At 41.7% G+C, this 26,573-nt stretch overlaps 1 long non-coding RNA gene across 1 annotated transcript in view; it reads right to left on the minus strand.

The window, feature by feature from the left end:
- Window positions 1-587: 587 nt before the first annotated feature.
- LOC124719091 overlaps window positions 588-26,573 on the minus strand; it is a 43,166-nt gene continuing 17,180 nt past the window's right edge. Inside the window, exons 4-6 of the long non-coding RNA XR_007005983.1 lie at window positions 23,858-24,297; window positions 9,179-9,690; window positions 588-1,145 (exon numbers count right to left, since the gene is read on the minus strand). This is a non-coding gene — a long non-coding RNA (uncharacterized LOC124719091). The remainder of the gene's footprint in view (window positions 1,146-9,178; window positions 9,691-23,857; window positions 24,298-26,573) is intronic.

Consider the following 26,573-nt stretch of genomic DNA (forward strand, 5'->3'; position numbering starts at 1 on the left):
CCAGCGCAGCGTTCCGTATTACCCTCCTGAACCCACCGATTCCATATTTTGCTAAGAGTCATTGGATGTCGACCAACGCCAGCAGCAATTTCGCGATACGATAAACCGCAATCGCGATAGGTTACAATCCGACCTTTATCAAAGTCAGAATCGTCATGGTACGCATTTCTCCTCCTTACACGAGGCATCACAACAACGTTTCACCAGGCAACGCCGGTCAACTGCTGTTTGTGTACGAGAAATTGGTTGGAAACTTTCCTCATGTCAGCACGTTGTAGGTGTCGCCACTGGTGCCAACCTTGTGTGAATGCTCTGAAAAGCTAATCATTTGTGTATCACAGCATGTTCTTCCTGTGAGTTGAATTTCGCGTCTGTAGCACGTCATCTTTGTGGTGTAGCAATTTTAATGGCCAGTAGTGTTTTTTTCCAGTGGTATGAAAAAGCTGGAGGATTTGCAAGACCAAGTATACATCCCTCAAAGGAGACTATGCCGAGAAGTAAGGTGAGTTATTAATGAAACAAACATTTTTTCCTTTTTTTACCAGACTTATTAAACCAACCTAATACAATGGGTACAAATGAAAGACTTTAGGAGTTTTGTATTGTTTATTTTAAAAGTATTAAAAAGATGGAGAAAGTGTTTCTCGTTTATTCCACAGAAGTTTATCAGACTGCACATTTCATGATAGTACTGCAATCATCAGCTGCCATCTGTCCTCATCTTGGGCCCTGTTAGAGGGGTCTCTCTCAAATCATTCCTGGCCATCTGTTGGCCCCTGCACCCACCAACACAGTAGCCAAGGTACACAATCTCTGAGTGCCGCGCAGTGGAGCAGCGTTCTCCCCTCCACATGCCTGGTTTCGGTGTCAGCAGAGGATGCCAGCTGCAGTTGCACCAGTGCTGCGTGTTCACTCCTCACAGCAGTGTGCAGAGTATGCTGCTTGTCCCGGCATCCCCCTCAGCTCCGCTCTCCACTGGTGACATTGCTGCATTCACGTATTCCTTCATTGCTACGTAGCATGGGGCAGTCCACCTGTCCTATCATGTCTGCACTCACTCACTATAAACAGTGTCCACAGTTTGCCAAGTCACTCCTTCAGCTGCCTACATCAACTTCCTTCCATTCTCCTCTCCAGACAGCCTCCTGGAGAAAAGAGAAATTCTTACTCTTTACTACATACACATACACAAAAAAAATCAAAATTAAGGAAACCACCACATACACAAATCTGACCAGTTCTGAATAAGCATCTTTAATGAAAAAAAAGGATTATTCTAAAACTATCTCCATTTTTATTACAGTACGTTGAAGCAGTTCTGTTATTCGCTACAAACACACTTTCTGCTATCTTCAACTTTTGTAGTCCTGTCTTCCTCAGTTGCGTGTATTAGCACGGTATATTGATAATTTTTACTTATGGATGTAAAAAAAATATATATATATTGGTTGCGAAAGCATGAATTGTGTGTGTATGTTTGTGTGTGTATCAACATGCCAGCACTTTCGTTTGGTGAGTTACATCATCTTTGCGATACTTCACTAATTACACTTGAAAGTTTGGCAATAACATTCAATCTTTGGCAAAAACATTTGACAGTCGGCAACAGAAACCAAAACATTGCATTGAAACAAGTGTTCAGTTCATAGTGCTGTGGAATGTGGGGAAAAAACCGCAAATTGGCATTCATAAGAAGAAGAACAACACCAAAAATGCAACAGGAGCGTAATATGTAAGAAATTGTCCACGCAACCTGTAAGTACAGTTCAAAACATTACTACTTAACAGGAAATACCACCAGAAATGTTTATAACCTATAGGTACAGTGACAAAATGTAAATTAAATAGCTAACATATGTACATATTCCAGGCCACTGATGATACCTTGCAGAAAATAAAGGCGAAATGCGATTTCCATTGAGTTCTTTCCACGTAGGGATTCGATTCTGATGGAAGAACACCGGTCACTGTGTGTAATCCAACTTAACTTTGTTTCAGCTTGCATTTTAAAACTGATTTACTTACAACACAGCCACTTGAACCAGCAAACACACAAAGTTTTGCTCACAATTGATATGAATTTCCACTTTACTACACCACTGCAGTGGACATACATGTGCCTTATGCAATACTTTTGAAACGACCCTAATATTATTCTGTTACATCACTAAATGGAGTAGCACTTTTTAACAATATCAGTGTCTTAGACAATGCCTTTTACACTACAAATGTAGTTCCTTCCTGTATCTTTTGGTTCTACAGTTTCATCTATGAGCCTCTTTGTGCCAACTTGGTGTCCAGTCAGAAAAAGTGGCCAATGTGCTATTTGTCAGGAAAAGTGGCCAAGGTATTCAACCAAATACGAGTGAGTTGCTTGTTTTAATAAATTAATTTATATTGTTGAAAACTGTCTCTGTTCTGATATATTTGACGTGATATAAAAACCCGATTGAAAATGGTCTGCTGCAACCACCTGATATTTATACAGATACTAGGGCACTAAGACGCCTAGAAAAGATGTCCAGCAAACAGAACACAAACATCTGATCTCATGATGGCACTCGCCACATTACCCCTTTAAGTAGGGAATAGTGGTCACTATGTTAAATCTATAGAAGAATGCATATAGGGCCACATTCCACATTAAGTGGAGTTTTAGAGATGGCAACCCCCACTCTAGATATGGCCTCCACTCTATCATTTCCACTTTTAGTAGATCCGAAGAAGTCTCCGATTGATATGTACAGTTTCCGCTCGATATCTCTTGGTTCCATTTCGACAACCAATTGTAGATTGGAGTTCTAAATTTGCATGCAGTGCCAATTTTTTGTAACTTTCACGAATGGTATTCTTCATATACTTCCGTACTTATTAAAAGAAATAGCAGAAAACTAATTGTGTTACAGAGCATACCTGCAATCGGTCATAAATCATAGTTTTATGAATGGATTTAGCCAAGAATTGATAGTATGACACAGCCATGCTGCTGTCTTGTGTTTATAACAGCATCTGTCCTCCTCCATCAAGATATACGAGGTGTGATTTGAAAGTTTTACGAATGGGCTCGTAATTTTTTTCCTGAAGAGCGTTAAGAACACTCTCCGTACTTGCCTAGATGTCTCCAATCGAGTCACATCGCTTCTCTTTCAGTGAAAATTTCAGTTTAGGAAACAGGTAGAAATATGCACCTGCAAATTTGATGGAAACATTTTGAGTGTCAATGTTGGATATTTTTGGGAAATGTCTCAACTGTATGTCCATTAATTATAAGCATCACGAGCTACACAGTTTAATTTTTGACCCAGGCCTGCTTAGGGCTGCAAAACATTACTCAAAGTTATTACCTTTCACATACAGTGCACATACTTTAATGCGACATTAATGAGTAGAGAGATAGTAAAATCAATGAAAATTGCTTTTATGCCGACAAAAATGCAATTACCTCTCATCACTGGAAAAATGTCTTTCCGCATTTGCTCCTAACTGATCAAGAATTGCAGACTGACGCATAAACCCCTTCTTCCCTCTATCCTATGCTAGGACACAAAATGAGGACTGAGGCAGGCACAACGAATCGTGACTGTCTGCAGGTCAGGATTTACAGTATGGCAACATCACAAATATGAAACTTCAAATACTTCTGGCACACAGTTTTAATCTGCCAGGAAGGTTCATATCAGCGCACACTCCTCTGCAGAGTGGAAAACTCATTCTGGAAACATCCCCCAGGCTGTGGCTAAGTCATGTCTCCATGTCTCCGCAATATCGTTTCTTCCAGGAGTGCTAGTTCTGAAAGGTTCGCAGAAGAGCTTCTATGAAGTTTGGAAGGTAGGAGACGAGATACTGGCAGAATTGAAGCTGTGAAGATGGGTCACGAGTTGTGCTTGGGTAGCTCAGTTGGTAGAGCACTTGCCCGCGAAAGGCAAAGGTCCCAAGTTCGAGTCTCAGTCTGGCACACAGTTTTAATCTGCCAGATTTGAAGAGCCATTCTATAGAGCAACAAATTGAAGTATGTGGTGTTGAGATTACTGTAAATTACTTCACGGCTGTAGTGTTAGCACTGGATAGATCTCCCTCAGGGAATTTGAATGTATTTCTTAAGCACTTAGATTCTTTATTATCCATACTGTACTCAAAGTCCAAGAACTTGATAATTACGGGTGACTTTAATGTTGATTTCCTAATGAGAGCAATAGTAAAGCTGATTTAGTACATTTAATGGAGTCATATAATCTGAATGGCAATAGTAGATTTCCCAACTAGGGTTACTGTTAATAGTAAAAGTCTGATAGATAATATATTTATAGATAAGTCTAAATGGAATGAGATCACTGTACATCCAATCCTTGGCCTTTCTGATCATGGTGATCAATTGCTTAGGCTCAATTACATCAGTATGTGCAACAGTTCTGAGCATTCTTGGAAATCTTTTAAGATAATAAATGAACAGGGCCTTAAAAAATTCAGTGACAGCCTAAGAGATAGATTGGAGCCCAGTTTATAGGGGAACAGATGTAAACAAAAAGTACAATTCATTTTTAAATGAATTCATGTCTGTATTTGAGTCCATCTTTCCCAAAAAAAGTAGTTAGAAATAGTCATATAGGCAATGTCAAGAAGTCTTGGATCACTACAGGGATAATCACATCTTTTAGAACAAAGAGGATGTCATACAGTTCTCTCAGGACTTTTAATGATCCAAAGAAACGACAACACTACCAACTTTACTGTAGCATTCTCATTCTCAAGAAGTTATAAATAAATCTAAAAGTATGTGCATAAAATCAGAAATTGAAAGCTCAGAAAATAAAATTAAAACTATATGGAATGTAATAAAGAGGGAAACTGGCAGGACAACAGGGAACATGTCTCAGGAAGAGATTAAAACAGGGGACAGTATCATAAAGAAACCTGAGTTGGTTCCAGAAATATTTAATAACCACTTTTTGAGAGCAGCAGAGAAGACAGGCTGTAATGGTTCTTATGGAAGAATCATTGTCCCTCCTACAGAAAGCTATTAGCAACAGAATCCCACAGTTATCTTTACCTCCAGTTACTGTAAGTGAAGTCATAAGAGTGATTAGATCATTAAAAAATAAAAATTCTGCTGGTGTGGACAATATTTCTAGTAAAATACTGAAACACTGTTATAAATTTGTTAGTCCAGTCTTACGCAACATATACAATACATCCCTGCAAGAAGGGATTGTCCCTGACAGACTTAAGTTGGCTGTAGTGATTCCTCTCTTTAAAAAAGGTGATAAAAGCATTGTTACAAACTATCGCCCAATATCCCTATTAACTACCTTCTCGAAAATTCTAGAAAAACTCTTGCACAGGAGGATTGTAGACCATCTCAAGTTCCACGGTATCTTAAGCAAAAATCAGTTTGGTTTTCGTGCCGGTCTTTGTACTGAACAGGCAATATTCTCTTTCAGCAACCAAGTTTTGGAAGCCATTAACAAAAAAATGTCTCCAGTGGGTATTTTTTGTGATTTTACGAAAGCCTTTGACTGTGTAAACCACCAAATTCTTTTGAAAAAGGCAGAATACTATGGTTTAGGCGGTACTGTTTGCTTGTGGCTACAATCATATCTACAGGATCGGAAGCAGACTGTAATGCTAAATGGCTCTTCTGGAGGACCTGCCACATCTGAGTGGGGCACGATAACGTGTGGTGTGCCTCAAGGCTCTGTTTTGGGCCCACTGCTTTTCCTCATCTTTATTAATGATCTTCCTCTTTGTTCTGAGACAAACAGCAAATTTACCCTGTTTGCCGATGATACTACAATTCTAATTGACGATTTGATCAATCATGATCTTGAACAAACTACAAATACTGTTTTTAATGACATCTTAAATTGTTTCACCTCAAATGGTCTCTCACTCAATGCAGATAAAACTCATTATATGAGGTTCCATACATCACAAAGTGATCTCGATGAAATTAACAGAAAATGTAGATATCAACCAATACAGAAAGTTGAAGATACAAAATTCCTGGGTGCTTACATAAACAGTAAATGTAATTGGTCAGTTCACATTCTTCATCTATGTAAAAAAAACTTAGCTCGGCAACATTTGCATTACGGGTAATTTCTTCAGTGGCTGAAGTTGACACCATTAAGGTTGCCTACTTTGGCTACTTCCACACATTGATGTCATATGCTATCATATTCTGGGGGAACCAACCACTTCCAAAAAAAGTTTTCACCATCCAAAAAAAAGCAATCAGAATAATGTGTGGGGTCCATCAAAGACACTCTTGCAGGCACTTGTTTCGGAAGATAGGTATCCTAACAACTGCCTCACAGTATATTTTTTCCTTGCTGACCTTTGTGTGCAAAAATTATTCTATCTACCAAGACAACAGTAAATTCCATGGCTATAACACCTGAAACAAAAACAATCTACATTTCGAAATGAAACGTCTCACTCTGGTACAAAAAGGAGCTTACTACTCCAGCATAAAGCTGTTCAATGCTCTACCACTACATATCAAATGTGTTCGTACGGAACTGCCAAAATTTAAACAAGTTCTCGAAGATTACCTGACAGAGAAATCTTTTTATACTGTGGATGAAAATCTGAAAGAAAATGTATACCATCACTAAAGTTACTGTGTCTAGAAGTAGTTCAATTGATTTTATTGTGCATTTGACCATTAGCACACTTTTTGCAACAACAAATTGGCTGTACCTGTATTTACTCTTGTAGGCCTAGTATCTGATTTAACTTTGTGCTCTTATCTTTAACCTTTATTCGAAACTCCTTTTTCTGTTAAATGGTTGTTATGTTATCTAGCTGACATTGTATCTATTACTGTATTTATAGTATGTCTTACTTAAACTATGTACAATTTGGCATTGAATTGCCTTTGTATCTATTGTAAGTTTAAATTGAAACCTGTACAATTTGACACGTTCCATATCCTTGTGATTGACTCACTAACTGGATCTACAGAACAAGAAATAAATAAATAAATACGAAGTTTCAAATACATTGTTGCCTTCCTTGAATCATCTACTGCAGCATGCTACAGCATTCCCTGTCCTGTTAATGAATGACACTTTTGCTCCTCATGTTAACCTCCTCTTTATGCAACCTGACTCCATTTATAGGCATCTCAATGTCAGCAGCAGCAGAGACAATGAACAACAATAAAAGCTAGTTTAATTATACTGGAATCCTACAAATTATGGTTGCGAGATGATCGCTGAACACAGTAAATGGGGGAAAGAACAACATTTGATAGCAAACTGTCATTTTATTACAACAGATCAGTTAATGTTTAACTCCCGCACACTCTACATCAACCAATATTGTTTACTACGAGACACTTTGGACTAATGTCACCTGTTATATGCGATGAAGATGACTATGCAATAGTTTAAATCTACATCTGCTATAATAAAACTATGGATTTTGTGATCAAATCCTGCTCTTTTCTCCATTGTCTAAAAACTACTATGCATAAATAGGTTTACAGTGAACTGTACCGCACAGGAGAAAAGAAAGACGTGTGCATTGGCTGGAAACTATACACACCATTATGTCCACCTGCCGAGTCTACAGCCCATGTAACTTGTAAAATGTCAAATCAGAAACATTTTTAGCCATCTATATTTACAATTTTATTTTATTTTTCAACCAGTTTTGGCATTACACTACACCATCTTCAGGCCCATGAACAGTTTTTAAGAGGAATCCCACCTCCTGTACAATCGAAACAGGGGCCAGCACACAGTCCCTGGTAACTCTAGATTTCTTTTCAACAACACAGTCCTTTTGTTTACCACTTGCAAGGTACAAATCGGTCAGGAGGCTTGAAGATAGTGTAGTGTAATGGCAAAACTGGTTGTTGTTGGCAGAAACAAAATAAAATGGAATTGGAAACATAGATGGCTTAATGTACATCTCGATTTGACATTTTATATTAAAAAACTGAAGTCCCACAACCATCCTGTATAAAGATGAAATTACAGATACTCTACATATAACAACTTCTTGCAACATACGAGGGTAATCTCAAAAGTAAGGTCGCCTATTTTTTTTGTAAGTTTATAGACCTGTTTATTTCTACAATGGTTTTAATCAGTTTACAGCTTGAACATTTAGCTATTTTTCGACATAATCACCAATTCTATCTATGCGTTTTTGTAGACGCTGTGGCAGTTTTTGTATGCCCATGTCATACTAGCTCGCTGCCATGCGGTTCAGAAAGTTATGAACAAGTGTGATTGTTGCTTGCTCTCAGGTGTAAAGTGGTATGCCCAGGTTTTGTCACACGTGACAATTGAGCCCAGAAAGTTGTCCTGTTCGGATGCAAGGCAGTGAAGAAATGCGCGGGAAGCATCAACTCGTTGCCGCATGTGGTCCTCAGACAGCACGCATGGCACCCATCTTGTGCACGCCTTCCGGTAAAATTCTGTGATCGGTGCTTCGGGAAACCTCAGGAACCAATGTGCAGAGATCATTCAGGTTGATCCGCTGATCTTCACGCATGCTTTGTTCAACCTTCAACACTGTCTCCTCAGAAACTGACTGTCTCCCGCTCCTTCGTTCATCGTGAATTTCGGTCCGACCAGCTGCAAACTTTCTACACCACTTACGAACATTCTTGACTTTTGTGCACAACTCACTATACACTTCCGTCAATTGGCAACGGATTTCAATCGATGCAGTGCCCTTTGCGTTCAAAAACCGAATAACTGCGCGCAATTCGCACTTGGCGGTAAAATCCAACGGGAGCTCCATTCTCAACGGCTGCCAAGCCATAACTGAGCGCTTCAGTGCGGCGTGCGCATGTTTACATACAGCGCGTGAAGCACTCTTCATAACAGTGTGACCAACAGTCACACAAACAGAGTTCTGTACTTATAAAAAAAATAGAAGACCTTACTTTTGGGATTACCCTCGTACACAGTTTAACAGATCGATTGACTGTAAATGAGGTCAAAACAATTTATGTGCTATGCATAACTTGACTCTTTCATTGTTTTGTTACCTTACTTATCTGAAAAGAAACAGTTCAATATAATGAAGACTTGAAGAAACTGCTATGAGAAGTCAATCAGTATCTTACATGAATCTAAGGAAACTCAGAAGCAAACAGTAAAGGATTGGAAACAGATACATATAGCACTGGGCAACACACAAGGGGCTTGCTTTTGCTTACCTGGTTGTCTCTGTTGGATCAAATGGCAGCCGTCTCACTGCAATCAAATGTTGAGGCTGGTAAAGCTTCACATTCATCCAGCCCTGTGTGGCCTTCGCAGAGACTGAGGAGATGGTTGCCGGCCTGAGACTGACATAGGAGTGCATAACTGCAAGAACAGCTGTGGCTGCCACTGTCCTCACAGCCGACTGCCTCTCACACTACTCCTTCAGGGCAGATACCCCACACTTATTAGCAATGACCAAACACTGGGAAGCCGTGTTTGGCAGCTGGGAGGCCTGGAGAGTAAACAGGTAAGCCAGCGGCTGGTGCAGTACCGGGTCCTCCAACATGGGGATTGTCACCTGGCTCCAGCCGCCCACCAGTGCGTCGTACTGGAACACAGCCGCAGGACGGCACGAGGCACTGTCTGATGTGTGTCACCCACCACTAGAGTCACCGTGGCACCGTCCCCAACAGGGAACCCAGGTTGACGGATGATGTCTCCTGAACTTGTCCCATTGTGGATGATCCTGAAATAAGAAATCATTTAGCAAATCTTTGTCCAGAGTGCATTTGCAGGTGGTGGGACTTATTCTTCCCAGATTTCTACATCTACATCCATACTCCGCAAGCCACCTGACGGTGTGTGGCAGAGGGTACCTTGAGTACCTCTATCGGTTCTCCCTTCTACTCCAGTCTCGTATTGTTCGTGGAAAGAAAGATTGTCGGTATGCCTCTGTGTGGGCTCTAATCTCTCTGATTTTATCCTCATTGTCTCTTCACGAGATATACGTAGGAGGGAGCAATATACTGCTCGACTCCTCGGTGAAGGTATGTTCTCAAAACTTCGACAAAAGCCCGTACCGAGCTACTGAGCGTCTCTCCTGCAGGGTCTTCCACTGGAGTTTATCTATCATCTCCGTAACTCTTTCCTGATTACTAAATGATCCTGTAACGAAGTGCGCTACTCTCTGTTGTATCTTCACTATCTCTTCTGTCAACCCTATCTGGTACGGATCCCACACTTGGCGAGCAATATTCAAGCAGTGGGCGAACAAGTGTACTGTAACCTACTTCCTTTGTTTTCGGATTGCATTTCCTTAGGATTCTTCCAAAGCATCTCAGTCTGGCATCTGCTTTACCGATGATCAACTTTATATGATCATTCCATTTTAAAACACTCCTAATGCCTACTCCCAGATAATTTGTGAAATTAACTGCTTCCAGTTACTGACCTGCTATATTGTAGCTAAATGATAAAGGATCTTTCTTTCTATATATTTGCAGCACATTGACTTGTCTACATTGAGATTCAATTACCATTCCCTTCATCATGCGTCAATTCGTTGCAGATCCTCCTGCATTTCAGTACAATTTTCCATTGTTACAACCTCTCGATATACTGCAGCATCATCCGCAAAAGGCCTCAGTGAACTTCCGATGTTATCCACAAGGTCATTTATGTATATCGTGTATAGCAACGGTCGTACGACACTCCCCTGCGGCACAGCTTCAAGACTTTTTTTCTGGATAAAAACAGCTTTCCCAGGTTAAACACAGTTTTTTCACTTTAAGTGACAATACTTTGCCTCGGAGATGTGACACGCTTCAATCATTTGAATGATAAAGGTTTAACACACCAGTGAAGAACTTCCTTGCACTTTATAGAATGAAGAACAGCAAAAAAATCTGTTTTGTAAAGATCTACAAAGCCCAGCAAATATACACTACTGTAATACTTTTCAAACGAGCATTTGCAATATTTTCCCGTGACCTGTTGGAAATAGGTTCGTTTTAACAGTTGCCAGAGAGTGACAGGAAACAGGCTTTACTGCGCATGTGCAGCTGCAATGATGTAGGAAGCCTGTGCTCTGTATTTGCGTCTCTACTCAAACATATTTTGCTGCATTTCTGTTTGGACTTTTGTACCTAGTGGGGTATCAAGTGACCACATGCAGAGCTGCAGCATGTTGTTTGGAAAGGAAATACTGAGTTATTGCACTTTGGGAAATTGTTTAACCATATCCTATCCAGATGAGCAATGTAAAATAAGAAAGCATTCCTTGGCATAATATTAATTTCAAAACTAGACTCACCAACTCGAAGTACCCTAATATTTTGTTATGTTGTGACGTTTGTTATTTGTACTCTGCAACACTGTCATCTAGCAATTCCAATCAGGTTTACACCTACATGACGCTGCAAAAAGCTAGCAACAACGAACACAAATTTCTTGCAAAAATTGTAAAACAAAGTTGATTGTATACACCGTTACTACGAACAAGTTTTTAAGTTTATCTGTGAAGCCAAGAAACTGAATAACTGGCAGCTCATATTTTACCTCTGGAGTAAATATAAAACTTTGTGGGGAGTCAATGACAACACAGTGAGCTCCCAATCTATACTTCACCAAACAACGCCATTCTATACATTTGTAAAGTAAACAACACCAACTACTAAATAACATCAAGCCTATGAAAAGTACTATACAAGTCTTGAAACATGTCTTGTGATGGAAAAACATTGTGTTTCAGATAAAGCAGATCAGTAAAATTCTACTAAAGCTGTTCAATATATTTGAAGCAACAGATTTTATTACGAGACAGAGAGAATGTATGAGGAAAGAGAGATTTTAATGAAACAGCTGTTTTACCTTAAAGTTAACAAGACCTCTAACCTAAGCTAAATAAAAGGATAGTAATGTGAGGAAACAGTATAATATTGAAACAAGTGAGCATAAATCAAAGTTTACGGTTTGTGAGGAAAGACTACAAATCAGTGTTCGAATATAGGTATGTGAAAAGCTACTGCAAGAAGTTGACTTGTTTACTTATTTGGGAATCAAGATTACTGGAGGTGGAGAGACGAAATAGGAAGCAGAGCTGCTCAAGAAAAGAATGCCTTTAATAAGAGGATAATATTGACCACCTGAACTAACTGCCAACAAATCAGAAAAAATATTCCAAAAGCACATGTTTGGAGTGTAAGACCTGTGTAAGATGAGTGTAAGACCTGGATTATGGTGACCAAGAAACAGAACTGACTTTAAAGTTGGATAAATAATCAACAATACTAGACATTTCTGCACAAGACAGTAAAGGTCTAGATAGGGGCCAGCGGCATACTTACGTGTTTTGTGGAGCAAAATTTTTGATGCTTAACGTGAGGTATGTCGGTAACGAAAGAGAGCATGTCAGCTGCTGTTTCTACGCAGCCAATGAGAGAGCACGGCGGGCAACAATATGTTTGCAAACAACAGACATTGTAACAGTCTCACCTCAGTATAGAAGCAATATCCGTTGCGTGTCCGGAAACTAAAACAGCTGTGTTCTCAGGTCCCTCCGTAACTACAACCACAGAAATGTCCGCCCCTGGTAGCTGATTGGTCGGCGCGACAGACTGTCAATCCTAAGGGCCCGGGTTTGATTCCCGGCTGGGTAAGAGATTTTCTCCGCTCAGGGACTGGGTGTTCTGTTGTCCTAATCATCATCATTTCATCCCCATCGACGCACAAGTCGCCGAAGTGGCGTCAAATCGAAAGACTTGGGCCAGGAGAGCGGTCTACCCGCCGGGAGGTCCTCGTCACACGCCATTATTGCTATATTACCTCAGAAATCAGAACATATTTGGAAGAAATGGCCAAATATTTGTAACAACAAAGATCTGTCACAGTTGTGCAATTATGATGATGATGGTTACTCAGAACAGTGATAATGCAGATGACAGGCTAGTAAGCAAAAAATCAGTGAAGATTAAAATTAATGTAAACCATTTCTTTTTGTTTGACAATATTACAAAAAGGATAGACTGCTATTCACCATATAGTGGAGATGTTGAGTCACAGATAGGCACTGGTTGTATGTGTGAGCTGCAGAGAGAGTGTGTGTGTGTGTGTGTGTGTGTGTGTGTGTGTGTGTGTGTGTGTGTGTTTCCAATATTCCAATGGAGGCCTTTTGCTGTGCTTATCTGTGACATTGCACAATTTTAGAATAGGTATAACATTAACTTTTTAGGCAGATACTTTATGTCAATAAAACATTTTGCAATTTTGTTAGTCAGAATATATTAAAAATAAATTTTTCTCAAGGAACCACTTTTTTATATAAAAAAGTGGGGAGGGCGCGGGTGGCAAGCCATCAGTCAGAGCTGTCTTACACATGGGTAAATACAGTGTATGTTATAAAAATGCCACGTTCTCCTGATGACTGGTTGTTGGTCCTTTGAGGTTATCACAAGGTTTAGGAGGAATAAGCAGCAACAACAGTCTGCTACTCATGTGATTATGCCACCTTGTTTAACGGATTTTGTCCTACCAACAATCATGCCTTTCTTCTTTGACCAAGTATATTCTGTTTGACGTGTTTTTGCAGTTATATCATATTCCCTTTGTATTGCTTGAGGCAAATTTTGTTACACATATTGCCAGCAGACAGCACAAAAATGTTAAACTACATAATACTCAAAGCTGTAGTACTAGTCTGTGCAATCACAGACATACTCTGTGGCAGGGTGTGTACAACATCAGCTATTGATTACGCCAATTGTTGCACTGAGCTCCTACACCCCTATTAAAATTACTTTGCAATTGAGATTTCAGTGAGCTGAGTGGTAGCAGCTTGGCATCAACCTATCACAGCTGTTCCTTGCTCACTGTGTTGCCTGTTCTGTGGGCACGAGCAGCAAAGCCTCGCCAGATGACGTGGCCTGCAGGAGGTCGGGAGGGGACTGGGCAGGGCAGGTTACAAGAGTGGGATGGGAAGGACAGGAGGGCCAAATATGCAGTGAGTTTTGCTTGTGCCATTATAAAAATATTTTTATGCAAGTAAGGCAAAAGCATATCTGTTGCTAGTCTTTGTAAACAGTTTTGTTGATGCACAAAATCTGAAAAAATGTCAGATTTGCAATCTTTGTCACACAATCATAAATAAACTATTTGAAGCTTACTGTTATTTTCATCTAAGAAAACTATGTTCTCATAGTAATTAGTCATGAAATAGCTATCACTTTAGTAATATGAATATAATAGAGGGAAACATTCCACGCAGGAAAAATATATCTAAAAACAAAGATGATGAGACTTACCAAACGAAAGTGCTGGCATGTCGATAGACACACACAAACAAATGCAAACATACACACAAAATTCAAACTTTCGCAACAAACGGTTGCTTCATCAGGAAAGAGGGAAGGAGAGGGAAAGACGAAAGGATGTGGGTATTAAGGGAGAGGGTAAGGAGTCATTCCAATCCCGGGAGCGGAAAGACTTACCTTAGGGGGAAAAAAGGACAGGTATACACTCGCGCGCGCACACACACACACACACACACACACACACACACACACACACACACACACACACACACATATCCATCCGCACATACACAGACACAAGCAGACATTTGTAAAGGCAAAGAGTTTGGGCAGAGATGTCAGTCGAGGCGGAAGTAAAGAGGCAAAGATGTTGAAAGACAGGTGAGGTATGAGCAGCGGCAACTTGAAATTAGCGGAGGTTGAGGCTTGGCGGATAACGAGAAGAGAGGATATACTGAAGGACAAGTTCCCATCTCCGGAGTTCTGACAAGTTGGTGTTAGTGGGAAGTATCCAGATAACCTGGACGGTGTAACACTGTGCCAAGATGTGCTGGCCGTGCACCGAGGCATGTTTAGCCACAGGGTGATCCTCATTACCAACAAACACTGTCTGCCTGTGTCCATTCATGCGAATGGACAGTTTGTTGCTGGTCATTCCCACATAGAAAGCTTCACAGTGTAGGCAGGTCGGTTGGTAAATCACGTGGGTGCTTTCACACGTGGCTCTGCCTTTGATCGTGTACACCTTCCGGGTTACAGGACTGGAGTAGGTGATGGTGGGAGGGTGCATGGGACAGGTTTTACACCGGGGGCGGTTACAAGGGTAGGAGCCAGAGGCAACCACTTTCTCGAACACCTAGAATCCTTACCCCGTCTGTTACCCCCAGAAACCATCCTTGTAACCATTGATGCCACTTTCTTATACACAAATATTCCGCACGTCCAGGGCCTCGCTGCGATGGAGCACTTCCTTTCACGCCGATCACCTGCCACCCTACCTAAAACCTCTTTCCTCATTACCTTAGCCAGCTTCATCCTGACCCACAACTTCTTCACTGTTGAAGGCCAGACATACCAACAATTAAAGGGAACAGCCATGGGTACCAGGATGGCCCCCTCGTACGCCAACCTATTCATAGGTCACTTAGAGGAAGCCTTCTTGGTTACCCAGGCCTGCAAACCCATAGTTCGGTACAGATTTATTGATGACATCTTCATGATCTGGACTCACAGTGAAGAAGAACTCCAGAATTTCCTCTCCAACCTCAACTCCTTTCGTTCCATCAGATTCACCTGGTCCTATTCTAAATCCCATGCCACTTTCCTTGACGTTGACCTCCATCTGTCCAATGGCCAGCTTCACATGTCTGTCCACATCAAACCCACCAACAAGCAACAGTACCTCCATTATGATAACTGCCACCCATTCCACATCAAACGGTCCCTTCCCTACAGCCTAGGTCTTCGTGGCAAACGAATCTGCTCCAGTCCGGAGTCCCTGAACCATTACACCAACAACCTGAAAACAGCTTTCGCATCCCGCAACTACCCTCCCGACCTGGTACAGAAGCAAATAACCAGAGCCACTTCCTCATCCCTTCAAACCCAGAACCTCCCACAGAAGAACCCCAAAAGTGCCCCACTTGTGACGGGATACTTTCCGGGACTGGATCAGACTCTGAATGTGGCTCTCCAGCAGGGATACGACTTCCTCAAAGCCTGCCCTGAAATGAGATCCATCCTTCACGAAATCCTCCCAACTCCACCAAGAGTGTCTTTCCGCCGTCCACCTAACCTTCGTAGCCTCTTGGTTCATCCCTATGAAATCCCCAAACCACCTTCCCTACCCTCTGGCTCCTACCCTTGTAACCGGCCCCGGTGCAAAACCTGTCCCATGCACACTCCCACCACCACCACCACCACAACCACCACCACCTACTCCAGTCCTGTAACACAGAAGGTGTACATTATCAAAGGCAGGGCCATGTGTGAAAGCACCCACGTGATTTACCAACTGACCTGCCTACACTGTGAAGCTTTCTATGTGGGAATGACCAGCAACAAACTGTCCATTCGCATGAATGGACACAGGCAGACAGTGTTTGTTGGTAATGAGGATCACCCTGTGGCTAAACATGCCTCGGTGCACGGCCAGCACATCTTGGCACAGTGTTACACCGTCCGGGTTATCTGGATACTTCCCACTAACACCAACCTGTCAGAACTCCGGAGATGGGAACTTGTCCTTCAGTATATCCTCTCTTCTCGTTATCCACCAGGCCTCAACCTCCGCTAATTTCAAGTTGCCGCCGCTCATACCTCACCTGTCTTTCAACAATATCTTTGCCTCTTTACTTCCACCTCTACTGACATCTCTGCCCAAACTCTTTGCCTTTACAAATGTCTGCTTGTGCCTGTGTATGTGGGGATGGATACGTGTGTGCGTGTGTGTGTGTGTGTGTGTGTGTGTGTGTGTGTGTGTGTGTTTGCGCGCGCGCGCGCGAGAGAGAGAGAGTGTATACCTGTCCTTTTTTCCCCCTAAGGTAAGTCTTTCCGCTCTGGGGATTGGAATGACTCCTTACCCTCTCCCTTAACACCCACATCCTTTCGTCTTTCCCTCTCCTTCCCTCTTTCCTGATGAAGCAACCGTTTGTTGCGAAAGCTTGAATTTTGTGTGTATGTTTGTGTTTGTTTGTGTGTCTATCGACCTGCCAGCGATTTTGTTTGGTAAGTCTCATCTTTGTTTTTCAATATATCACTTTAGTAAGTGTGATAATTTTGCAAATGTAATAAACTGTTTTGTTATTTTAGTTCTACATCTGTGAACATAAAAAGTTGAGAATTTATATAAATTATTATTCCTTGGTTTTAGTTGCTGATGTATTAATATGCAACTGGAATCTGAGAAACAATTTGCATCCCGATATAAGCATGCCATCAACAAGTTAAGTGAACCGTTAGTAACAGTTATGAACAATATCCCATTTTCCTTTACTATCTTTGGTAAGGTGCTTACAGGAACTTCCCAAGAACAATACATTGTCAAATGGCCACAGCAAATAAACGTTCCCATACCAGATGGCTGTAGGAAGTGCGAATTACCGGATCTCACGGCTCAGAATACACCAGCTTTATCTATGTATCTTACAGATGAACTAGCAGAAAGATTTGGCCGTAGGATCATCAGACTTCTATCATATCACTGCCACTTCAATTCCACTGATACGGGCCTAAGTTAAAGAGTTGTGTGGGAAGAAACAACAAAATCTGTCCTCTGGCAGAAGTGGAGAGACTGACCAAGGATGCTACAATCAAAGTTTGTAGCCAGATTAGCATAGTGTTGCAAGTCACAATAAGGAAGTAATAGTGAAAGCTTGGAAGAACAAATGTTTAGTGGAAAATAGCACATTGAACTTATTATTTCATTAACTTCAAACAGCAGTTTTGATATCTACATAGATGATTACAAAACTGATTCAGATATAACTGCATGCACCCATTAGCGGTAGAGGGTGCTACCAAAAATGTACTTGTGTTGATCCCTTACAATTTTTCCCTACTTATTTAGATAAATTATTACTTTGCGACACATGTGTGACCTAATACTCTGCTTACTGCTGTTATTCATCTATAACGTGGGATTATGGCATCTTAAAATATCAGTGTCAGTACAGCAGCAGCCGCCCCCACCACTGTCATTCCCACTGCCTACAAACACATTGATAACTGTTGGTAAATAGACACCTTGTTTCTCTTTTTGTGCGCACGCAGCTATTGATTGAATGAGTATGTGGCATGATGTTTGTGAGCCAGCAACTCTGCTCCTCACCACTGCAATCTATCACAAACTAATTTTAATCTGAATATAACTATGCATTTTATACTCTTGCACTTTTGAGGTAATGGGTTTCAGTATTCTCCAGTGATTCCAAAGCTGTCTACTTGTGCCACTATGTGGTGGGATGTTTGTGAAAAGTAAGAGATGAGTCCAGTGTCTTGTATTGACAACTTGTCTTCTAAATTGTTAAGCTTAAGGATGTTTGAAGTCTGTGAGGGCACTCCAAGAAAGTAAACCAGAGACAATGCAGAGAGCAGGCAAAAATGGAAGTGTTTAGGTTACATGAGGTAAAGAGTAACAAGAGATTTATGTAAACTTGCGGATAGTCCAGGTGGCTGTTCCACGGTAGGAGTTCAAAGAATTAACTGTCCAGATTCTGTTGGAAGGTGTCCCAATAGATAGTGGTACGTCTTAGCATAAGAAGCATGCTCAAGACTTACTCCTGAGAACAGCATTATCAATGGATTCATATAGGTTAGACTGAGGTGGGAATTGTGTAAATTTGCTGGCACAACAGTCCCCTTCCCCGAGAGATGTTTCCTCCCTTAGGGAAGAGCAGTGATGTAAAGCACTGTTGGTACTGGCCAGATTAGCCACCAACCATGGAGTTTGTTAGTATAAAGGATGGGGACATCTGACCTACAGACTAGCAGAAGGAAAAGGACCTCAACACGGTTGGCAAGAGGCACCATGGAGGCGCAGATCCGATGGACTGGTGGGTGACTACAGATAGAAACATGCACCACCACGATCCTTTAAAAACTCTGGAGTTTCGTGTCCAAGAGAGTGCTCAGTCAGACCAATAGGATGCCTACTCTGTCACTAGCCACCAGCCCTGGTTAAGCTCCTGTTTAATCACCGAGTGCCACTCTCAATGTTTTGCACTTTATGTGCTGCTACTAAGTGCCGCTTCTGTTAGCTCTTACCCAATGAACTCTGACACTGACTTGCACTGTGCCAACAGTCAAATCCTTTGCTTTTTCTATTGTTCAAGATTAGCCTTCACTGTAGAAACTTAGCCTGAATCCAATAAAAGAGTATTATTCAGACCCTCGAGTCTCCTGCTTCGAGTATCCTTACCGAGTCCCCGTTGTACGTGCCCAATGATAGTGTTTGGCACTATTCTGGGCAATTGCCACACTTCACCAGGAAATTCTCTTTCTGCATTTGCTCCTAACCACTCAGGAATAGCAGACTGTCCTGTAGCCCCTTTTCTCCCCTACCCTATACTAGTACACAACAGGAGGGCAGAGGTAGGAACATTGACAAGTGCTCGCTTCACCACATATAGAAGTTTCAACAGGATAGGATTCACAGTAATGGCAACATCACAAATAGAAACTGTTAAATATGTTGCTGCCCTTTTTGAACCATGCTCCCAATCCTGGTAATGAGCAACACACTTATTGTTGGTATTAACCTTCCATTTATCTAGTCTGACACCGTTTATAGGCATCCCAACGTCGTCGTCGTCGTCAGCAGCAGCAGCAGCAGCAGCAGCAGCAAACAACAATAGAAGCTACTTTAGTTATATTGAAATCCATATATTTCTGCTGTGCAAGGTGACCACTGAATAGTCGGCAGAGAAAACAGCACCAGTCGATGGCAAATTCTTTTTATTACAGCAGATCAGTTAATGTCAGACCCCTGTATGCTTTACATCGACTGGTATTGATTATTAAGTGATAGTTTAGATTAATGTTGCTTGTTACATGAACTGAAGATGACTATACAATAACCGAAATCTGGATCTGCTGTAATAAAAATGACTAATTTTGTAGTCAAACACTGCTCTTTTCTCCAGTGTGTAAAAGATACTCTGCATGCATAGGTTTACAGTGACCTGCAAAACACAGAGAAAGAAACACCTGTGTGCCCTGGCTGCACACAGTACACAAAACTGTGTGTGTCTTGAGCAGCTGGTTACTGTGTCCACTATTAGAATAGCACCAACAAATGTACACTATTTGATCAAAATATCCGAACACACCCAAAAACATATGTTTTCCATATTAGGTGCATTGTGCTGCCACCTACTGCCAGGTACTCAATATCAGTGACATCAATAGCCATTAAACATTGTGAGAAGGCAGAATGGGGCGATCCGTTGAACTCATGGACTTCAAACGAGGTCAGGTGACTGGGTGTCACTTTGTCATACGTCTGTATGCGACATTTCCACTTCTAAACATCCCTAGGTCCACTGTTTCTGATGTGATAGTGAAGTGGAAACATGAAGGGATACGTACAGGCAAACCTCGTCTGTTGACTGACAGACCACCATAAGTTGAAGAGGGTTGTAATGTGTAATAGGCAAACATCTATTCATACCATTACACAGGAATTCCAAACTGCATCAGGATCCACTGCAAGTACTATGACAGTTAGGCAGGAGGTGAGGATACGGATTTCATGGTCGAACAGCTGCTCATAAGCACACATCACGCCAGTAAACGCCAAACAATGCCTCACGTGGTGTAAGGAGGTAAACATTGGACAATTGAACAGTGAAAAAAACAGTGTGGAGTGACGAATCGCGGTAGAGAATGTGGCAATCCGATGGCTCAGTGTGGGTAAGGTGAATGCCAGGTGAACTTCATCTGCCAGAGTGTGTAGTGCCAACAGTAAAATTCGGAGACGGTGGTGTGGTCATGTTTTTCATGGAGGGGGCTAGCACCCCTTGTTTTGGATGGCACTACCACAGCACAGGCCTACATTGATGTTTTAAGCACCTTCTTGCTTCCCACTGTTGAAGAGCAATTTGGGGATGGTGATTGCATCTTTCAACTTGATTGAGCGCCTGTTCATAATGCATGGTCTGTGGCGGAGCGGTTACACAACAATAACATCCCTGTAATGGACTGGCCTGCACAGAGTCCTGACCTGAATCCTATAGAACACCTTTAGGATGTTTTGGAATGCCGACTTTGTGTCGCGCCTCACTGACCTACATCGACGCCTCTCCTCAGGGCCGCACTCTGTGATGAATGGGCTGCCATTCCCCAAGAAGCCTTCCAGCACCTGACTGAACGTATGTCTGCTAGAGTGGTGGCTGTCATCAAGGCTAAGGGTGGGCCAACACCATATTCAATTCCAGCATTACCGATGGAGGACGCCATGAACTTTTAAGTCATTTTCAGACAGGTGTCCCGGTACTTTTGAGCGCATAGTGTAGAGGCTTTAAGCCAGAATCCAAACAGCAGCTTCTTGCAACATATGCAGTTTAACAGAACTAATGACTGCAAAAAAGGTAAAAATCATTTATGTGGTATGAACAACTTGACTTTTGTTTTCATTACCTTACTTATCTGCAAACAAACACAGCTCAGTTTAATACAGATTTGATAAAACTGCCATGAGAAGTCAATGAATATCCAGGATGGACAGGGGAGTGGCAAAATAATGTGAACAACTGTACTTACTTGGGAATGCTTTTATTAATAAGGGGTTGGACCTCCCATCTGCCCGTAATACAACTGATTCTTATTGGAATACTGGTATATAATGATTGTATAATCTCCAGTGGAATGTTATGACCCTTTTTGATCAGAACCTCTTGTAACTTCAGTCGTGATGAGGAAGGTGGAAATCTGCTCCGAGTCTGCAGTCCAATACCTCCCACAAGGGTTTGATAATGTTCAAGTCCAGGGACTGTGCTGACTAGGGAAGATGTTGCAGTTCAGTTGCATGCTCCTCATACCACGATTCTACTGTCCTGGCTGTGTGAATGGGTGCATTATTGTCCTGAAATATGGCATCATTGTTGGGGAACAACATTCAAATCATGGGATGCACCTGATCACCTATTTGTTCACATAATTGTTGGCTGTAACACGGCCTTTGAGAGCAATGATGGGACTGGCAGAATACCACGATATGGCTGCCCACACCATCGTACTTCCACTCTTAACCACTGGAAATCAAGCAATCAGGACTGTAGACTTCTTTTGTCCTTCTCCAAATGTAAACCCAACTTTATGTTGGAAATCACAAAAATGCTGGCTCGGTCAGACCATATGAAGTGTTTCCACTGATCAACCATTCAGGATTTATGCTACTGACACCATGTTTTACCCTTCTTTGCTTTGGTTGTACATAGGTTTACAGTGACCTGCACAACACAGAGAAAGAAACACTTGTGTGACTGGCTGCAAACAGTACATGACACTGTTTTGAGCAGTAGGTCACCGAATTCACCATTGGAATGGCTCCAGCCAATGTATACTATTTGATCAAAAGTATCCGCACACTCCCCAAAACATATCAGGTGCACTGTGCTGCCACCTCCAGTCGTCACTAATGGTTTCGGTATAGCTGTTCGTCCACAAATATCAGTTTTATGGAGTTCTCGACAGAGTCGATAGATATGGGAAATCTAAGATGGCTCTTGAGCTCTGCAGTCACTTTAGCCGCCGTAGTTTTGTGTTTTGACACAGTTTGTGTTAGCATACGATGACTCATTTAGTTTTGATTTGCACCCACTATTACGTTTACACAATGATTTCTTTCCTTGCTTTGTGTGGGCTGTCATGACTGTTGGCACAGTTGTTCTTGAAACATTCAATAAGTTGGCTGTCCTTGTTACTGATGCTCCAGCTAACTGGGCCCCCACAATCTCCCCTCTTTGGAACTCTTAAGTGTTTAAAGGGGGTAGGACGTCAAACGGGATGACTTGGAGCAGGAGAGACACCACAGGAATTTTTAATTTCCACAGTCTATACTTTTAAAAATAAATTCATAAAACTTTGTCAGAATGACTAGAAAGGATTCAGGATTTACACTTATAGTGGCGGAAGTTCAAAATATAAGAAAATATTTTTTTTTTTACATTTGTATTTCACCTTTCTTTCACTTACCATTGGCTGCATTTGTTGCTATAGGTACACTTTTCTTCATAAGTAAGTGAGATTCTTTGATGAATTTTGCACAGCATACAAACCATACGTACATGTGTATGAAACTCTAGAATTTTCCAAATCTGTTAAAAACTGTGGTAAAAAAATGAGATACTTAACTATAAAATTTGAGTTTTTTCTAAACATGAAGTTTAAAATGTAACAGCACATTCATTTTTTCATAAATTAAATAATTTCTAAGAGTTTCATACACCTGTAAGTATGGTTTGTATGCTGTACAAAATTTATTGAAGAATCTCTCTTACTTATGAAGAAACGTGTACCTATAGCAACTAACACAGCCAATAGAAGCTAAAAAAAAATGATGAACTTTCACATGTAAAAAAAAAAAAAAAAAAAAAAAAAAAAAAAAAAAAAAAAAAAAAAAAAATATTTTTTTGAACTTCTACTGCTATGATTGTGAATCCTTAATTCTTCCTGGTCATGCTGACAAAGTTTTATGAATTTATTTGTAAAAGTATAGACAGTGGAAATTAAAATATCCTGTGGTGTGTCTCCTGCTCAAAGATGGCCGTTTGACATCATACCCCCCTTAATGGCACATCGACCTCTGTCTCTGATTGCAAATATGAAAGGTGCACTGCTCGTAAACAACCTGCACTGATGCCTAGTCCGTACTGAATAAGTACAGTCCAGCACGACATGTGCCTTACCTGCGTTGTTTACTGTCAGACACAACCATCCCATTACTAATACTGTTCACATTATTTTGCCTATCCCTGTATCTAAGGAAATAGTGTCAAACAGTACAGGCTTGGACACACACACACACACACACACACACACACACACACACACACACACACACACACAGGACTGGGCAACAAAGACGATTGCTTGTCTTGTGCTTACCTGGTTGTTGCTGGTGGATCAGATGGCAGCAGACTGCTTTTGATGAGATGTTCAGCGTGGTTACGCACCACATCTACAGAGCCCTGCGAGGCCAACACAGGGACTAAGCGGACCTTTATGCAGCAGACTGTGTCATGCCAGAGACTGACACAGGAGTGCGTAACTGCTAGTACAGCTGCAGCTGCCACAGTCCCCACGGTCAACTGTGTATCGCATTCTTCCTTCAGGGTGGGCATCCCATACTGATCGGCAATATCCAACAGGTGTGATACCTGATGCTGGCATCCAGTGTGTCGTGCTTGAACACTGCTGCACGACGGCGCAAGGCACCGTCTAACGTGTGTCACCCACTACCAGTGTCACCGTGGCACTGTTCCCAACGTTCAGAGAACCCAAGTTCACGGATGATGTCTGCAGAACTTGTTCCACTGTGGATGTCCCTGAAATACGCAAGCACTTAGCAAGTCTTTGTCCAGGTGCACACACGGGGGGAGGGGGGTACTTACTCTTCAAGAATTTCCAGGTTCAAAAAACACTTTCTGGGTGAAAACACACTTTTTCCTGAGTGAAAATACACCTTTTCCATTTCAAGTGACAGAATATGTTCCTTCAGAAGTGTACAAATTTTCCATCCTTTGAATGGTGAGGGCTTTATACACTGGCATGGAACTTCCGGCACTTTAGGAAGCTGAACACAGCAAAAAAAACCTGATTTGTAGAGATCTATGAAGCATAGCAACACATACACTGTATTTTCCAATTACATAAGTATAAACACGAATTCCACCCAATACAGTGCGGTAGCTTCTGAAGCAGCGCAATAGAGATTGTGATGCGCACTGTGGCATGTTGTTTGGAGGGGACTTACGGAGTTACTGTACTTAGGGCAACTGTTTTATCATCTCCTATCCAGATAAGGAATGCCTCCAAGTACCCTAATATTTTGCTATGTGGTGACATTAGCATACTTTTCTTCATTCGTGCTAGCATTTCCAATCAGGTTCACATCCACACAGCACTGCGAAAAGCTAGTAACAATAATACAAATTTCTTGCAAAATGAAGTTGCTTGTACGTGCCAGAACAAACGACAATTAGTTGTTCACAACTTTTCCCAATGGTATAAAAAATTAACAATGTTATCTGTGAAGCAAAGTAACTATATAACTGCCAGTTTATATTCTACGAGGGCAGTTCAATAAGTAATGCAACACATTTTTTTTCTGAAACAGGGGTTGTTTTATTCAACATTGAAATACACCAGGTTATTCCCCAATCTTTTAGCTACACAACACTATTTTTCAACGTAATCTCCATTCAATGCTACGGCCTTATGCCACCTTGAAATGAGGGCCTGTATGCCTGCACGGTACCATTCCACTGGTCGATGTCGGAGCCAACGTCGTACTGCATCAATAACTTCTTCATCATCCGCGTAGTGCCTCCCACGGATTGCGTCCTTCATTGGGCCAAACATATGGAAATCCGACGGTGCGAGATCGGGGCTGTAGGGTGCATGAGGAAGAACAGTCCACTGAAGTTTTGTGAGCTCCTCTCGGGTGCGAAGACTTGTGTGAGGTCTTGCGTTGTCATGAAGAAGGAGAAGTTCGTTCAGATTTTTGTGCCTACGAACACGCTGAAGTCGTTTCTTCAATTTCTGAAGAGTAGCAAAATACACTTCAGAGTTGATCGTTTGACCATGGGGAAGGACATCGAACAGAATAACCCCTTCAGCGTCCCAGAGGACTGTAACCATGACTTTACCGGCTGAGGGTATGGCTTTAAACTTTTTCTTGGGTGTGGCGCCACTCCATTGATTGCCGTTTTGTTTCAGGTTAGAAGTGATGAACCCATGTTTCATCGCCTGTAACAATCTTTGACAAGAAATTTTCACCCTCAGCCACATGACGAGCAAGCAATTCCGCACAGATGGTTCTCCTTTGCTCTTTATGGTGTTCGGTTAGACAACGAGGGACCCAGCGGGAACAAACCTTTGAATATCCCAACTGGTGAACAATTGTGACAGCACTACCAACAGAGATGTCAAGTTGAGCACTGAGTTGTTTGATGGTGATCCGTCGATCATCTCGAACGAGTGTGTTCGCACGCTCCACCATTGCAGGAGTCACAGCTGTGCACGGCCGGCCCGCACGCGGGAGATCAGACAGTCTTTCTTGACCTTGCGGCGATGATGACACACGCTTTGCCCAACGACTCACCGTGCTTTTGTCCACTGCCAGATCACGGTAGACATTCTGCAAGCGCCTATGAATATCTGAGATGCCCTGGTTTTCCGCCAAAAGAAACTCGATCACTGCCCGTTGTTTGCAACGCACGTCCGTTACAGACGCCATTTTAACAGCTCCGTACAGTGCTGCCACCTGTCGGAAGTCAATGAAACTATTCGAGACGAAGCGGGAATGTTTGAAAATATTCCACAAGAAATTTCCGGTTTTTTCAACCAAAATTGGGCGAGAAAAAAAATGTGTTGCATCACTTATTGAACTGCCCTCGTACCTCAGGGAGTAAATATGACTCTGTGTGGAGAGTTACAATGACAAAACACAGTGTGATGCCATTGTATAATTTAACAAAGAATGCTGTCCTTTACATTAGCGACGTAAACACCAACTAAGAATTAACGTCAAGCCAAGAGGAATACCAGATAAGTGTCCAAACATGTCTCGTAATTGAAAAATGTGTCATGGAATGCATAC

This window comes from Schistocerca piceifrons, chromosome 10, assembly GCF_021461385.2.
Source record: "Schistocerca piceifrons isolate TAMUIC-IGC-003096 chromosome 10, iqSchPice1.1, whole genome shotgun sequence".
NCBI lineage: Eukaryota > Metazoa > Arthropoda > Insecta > Orthoptera > Acrididae > Schistocerca > Schistocerca piceifrons.